Consider the following 4371-nt stretch of genomic DNA (forward strand, 5'->3'; position numbering starts at 1 on the left):
GGGATGGAAATATATGCAGCAGAGAATAAGAAAAGCATGATGTTCATCTTTTGTAGGGTTTCCAGTCTGGTGGGAGATCTCAAATAAGGCATCATACAATTATATATTCAATTATTATCATGATAAATGCTTTAGAGGAGAACTACTAAGGGCCCTTTGCATATGAATATTGGGGAACTCTCCCTAACCTGGGTAACCAGAGAGTTTTTTTGAGGAGATAGCATTTGAGCTGAACACTAATGGATAAGGACTAGTTAGGAGGTGGGGTGGAAGCTGGAAACATGTTCCAGGCAAAGAATACGGCATATACCAAGGCTCCCAGGCAGGATGAGTATCGGGAGATGGTGTGATCGGAGCTAGCAGAGTATCAGGGGAGAGGCACAGGAAGGTTCTGGAAAGACTGCCCTTGCCCCAAGCATATGCCACACTCCTTGTCTGGAACACACTGGGAGGCTGCAACATGCAAGCAGGGCCATCATTAGAATTTGGCTGTAAGAGCAATGGAGGGCCATTCAAGGATCCTGGGCAGGGGGTGTGGCAGTAGATAAGCATTTCTGAAAAATCCCTCTGGCCTCAAAATGAAGTTGAACAGGGCAAGAAGAAATGTAGATTCAAGAGGTATTTAGGAGGAAACACTAACAGTACTTGGAAATTGAATATGAAACTGAAGATGAACTGCTATGATATACAGTATTACTAATAGGAAAATTACATTTTAGAAAGAAACTTTGACATTGGGGAAATTTCCAATAATTTTTCCACAACTACCCTCTCTGCGCTTCATTTAACGAGACAATTAAAAGCAGTTTAATCCATGCTGAATTATTATTATTAGACACAGTTGCAGTAACAGTGGAAAATAAATGTGGACATGCACAGTATGCTTCAAGTGTTCTCAACTTTTTTCAAGGTTTCAGCTGCCAGAAGGGTGGAGTGTGGCTTCTCCCTGGGTGGGACCCAGGGGCCTTGGAGACAACTGTGCTGAGAGGCCTAGGATTGTGTCTTAATGATGAACACTGCACCTATAGGTGAGATCATACGGTATTGGTCTTTCGCCACCTGGCTTATTTCACTTAGCATAACACTCTCCAGTTCTATCCAGACTTTTGCAAGGGTAGGAGTTCCTTCTTTTTTTCTGCTGTGTAGTGTTCCAAACAAACGAGCAAAGGAGAACCAGAGGCATGGAAATAAGGAACAAACTGACAGTGACCAGAGGAGAGTGAGGAGGGAGATAACGGGAGAAAGAAGGGGAAGGGTCTAGTCAAGGAAGAAGTATAAAGGACCCACGGACATGGACAACAGGGTGGGGATTGACTGTGGGAGTGGGAGGGGGGAGGGGAGAGCAACAGGGGAAAAACTGGGACAACTGCAATTGAACAACAATAAAATAAAATAATATATATTAAAAAATGATAAACGTTGCAAAGAGAGAAGATTATGAACTTGTAAAGGTGGGTATGGATGAGTTCCAAGTCTCATTTTGTTTCTTATTTGGGTGGTTCTGAAGTAGTCACTTTACCCCTCCAAGGCTCACTTTCCCTATCTGAAAAATTAAACTGAAAGTAGCTTTGTGTATGAGACTCAGAGGGCTTAGCTCAATAAATATAAGTTCCTGTCACCTTTATCTGAAAGTAGTTATAAATATCTGGTTAATAATCATATTTGGAATAAAATATTATTAATAGTTATTGCAGTAAAATAATAGTAATTGTTACTGAGTACCTACAATGTGTAACTTTTTTCCCCTAATTTTTATTATTTTTATATGCTTTATTGATTATGCTGTCACAGTTGTCCCAATTTCTTTTCCCTTTGTTTCCCTCCACCCAGTGACCCCCCTCCCTACAGTTGTCCCCCCACCTTAGTTCATGCCCATTGGTTGCACATATAGTTCTTCTCAACATCTTCCTATCTATTCCATTCACTCCTACTATGCTTCTTAATTCCTGCATCATCTCCTTCCCTTTCCCCATTTCCCCCTCGCTGCTGACCTCCCCCCAAGAATGTTCCCCATACCTATAATTCTTTTCCCACTCTCGTTGCCTACTTAGTCCGCCTTTGTTTCCGTTCCCTGGCTTCTATTGTTGGTCGTTGTGATACAGTTTTCATTTTAATGTTCATAGTTTTGAGCCTCTTTCTCCTAAACAAGTCCCTTTAACATCTCATCTAACAGTGGTTTGGATCTGATGAACTCCTTCAGTTTTACTTTGTCCTGGAAGCACTTCCTCTGCCCTTCTACTCTGAATGACAGCTTTGCTGGATAGAGTAATCGTGGTTGTAGGTTTTTGATTTCCATTACTTTGAATATTTCTTGCCAGTCCCTTCTTGTCTGCAGAGTTTCTTTTGAAAAATCAGCTGAGAGTCTTATGGGGACCCCTTTGTACATAATTCTCTTCTCTCTTGCTGCTTTTAAGATTCTCTCTTTATCCTTAATTTTTGACATTTTGATTATAATGTGTCTTGGTGTGGTTCTCCCTGGATCCAGTTGTTTTGGAACTCTCTGTGCTTCCTGGACCTGTAAGTCTGTTTCCTTCCCCAAGTTAGGGAAGTTCTTCTTCATTATTTTTTCACTTAATTTTTCAATTTCTAGTTCTTCTTATTCACCTTCTGGCAACCATATGATTTGGATGTTGGCCAGCTTAGAGCTGTCCCATAGGTTTCTGAGCCTCTTCTCATTTTCCTCACTTCTCGTTTCCTTTTCCTGCACTGGCTGACTGTTTGTTCCTTCCTTATGTTCCAATTTGTTGATTTGATTCCTGGTTTTCTTTCCGTCACCACTAGTTTCATATGTGTTTTTGTTCATTTCAGCAGGACTAGCCTTCATTTCGTCCCCGTCTTGTTTAAGATCTCCTGTTAGGTCTGTAAGCATTCTTATAATCAAAGTTCTGAACTGTGCCTCAGAAATATTTCCTATCTGCTGCTTTGTTAGATTAGATATTTGCTGTCTGGTCAACTAAATCACCAGGATCTCTATCATGATCTTTGCCATCCTGAAAGTTTTGTGTTTACTTTTGCTTCCTGGGTGGGGCTGTCACACCTCCTATACTATAGTGGGTGGAGCCCCGTGAACTCATCACAACCGGGTGACCCTCCTCACCACACTGTGGTGTTTTCTGTGGGGATGGGAATCCAAGATGGATTCCTGCCATTCACTCTCTGCTGACAGAGCAGAAGCCTCCTCCTCCGTCCCTACGCCCTCCGGGCCTCACAGTCTGAGGCAATGGGAGTCTGCCTTCCTTGGCATTGGAATCACAAGCTGACGGGTCTGGCCTGCAGCCAGGGGTGCTCCCCAGGTGCTTACTGCCTCCCCTTAAATACGGGTGTTCATGCTTACTGCCATCCTGCTGCTGCCGCCGCTGCTGCCACCACCACCACAACTTGACCTCTCTGCCCCGGCTTCACCCCTCCTACCCGTCCGGATGAGCACCACTTCTATATAACTTCATACATTGGACTTCCATTTATTTTCCGGAACTTCTGGTTATTTCTGGTTTTGTGGTAGTTGTATTCCTTCTTAGTTGTGGAGGGAGACAGAGCATGTCAGTCTAGGCCACCATCTTGGCCAGAAGTCTGCAAGTAACTATTCAAACATTTATATTTACATTTATTAATTCATTTAGTCCTATAACAATTCTATTAAATAGGTACAATCATCATTGTAATTTTACAAACAAACAAACAAACAAAAAATCTGAGGCCATAGACTCAGGGCCACCCAACTGAGTGGCAGTCAGGATTCAAAGCCAACTAACTTGAGTGGGTATTTTTTAAAAGTTTTCATACAACAAGCAGAAACAGAGGTTGCAATTTATGTTAATCACCTCTGTGATTTCACATTTTCAATAAATTCAGACAGAAAAACCCAAGTTGACTGCACAGAGGCACAGTGCTCTGAAAAATTTAACACTGTTCCATACTTAGGAAGAATGAAACCTGCTAGATGTCTATTTCACAGCATTCCACACGTTTTCCCACCCATCATCTTATGAGGAAGAAACGGCTTCAATTTATATGCCAACTATTCATGCCCCAGCATTCCAAGGGACACTGCCGGGGAAGAAGTGCAGTGGGGTAATGGTACGGTCTGTCATGCTGGTAGTTAGCAGAGGGTAGGCAGGGCAGCAAGGCCCCAGCTTGGATTTAAGAGAGGGGACTCGGCTGGGGCTTTGGCTATGCCAGCCAAGCCCAGACTGAAAAAGATTGAATATCTGCCTCTTCTTCTGCTTTGCTCTGGTGAGGGCCAAAGAAACCCTGCAAAGCTGAAAGCTTCAAAGTTCTATAGAAGCCAAGTATCTAATGTGGGATGCTTTAATCACGAACACAGCAAGGATAATAGGTGGCACTTTGAGAACTAAGCTTTTCATTCCATCT

Source organism: Furipterus horrens, unplaced genomic scaffold (assembly GCF_987537825.1).
Source record: "Furipterus horrens unplaced genomic scaffold, mFurHor1.1.pri manual_scaffold_5, whole genome shotgun sequence".
In the NCBI taxonomy this organism is placed as follows: Eukaryota; Metazoa; Chordata; class Mammalia; order Chiroptera; family Furipteridae; genus Furipterus; species Furipterus horrens.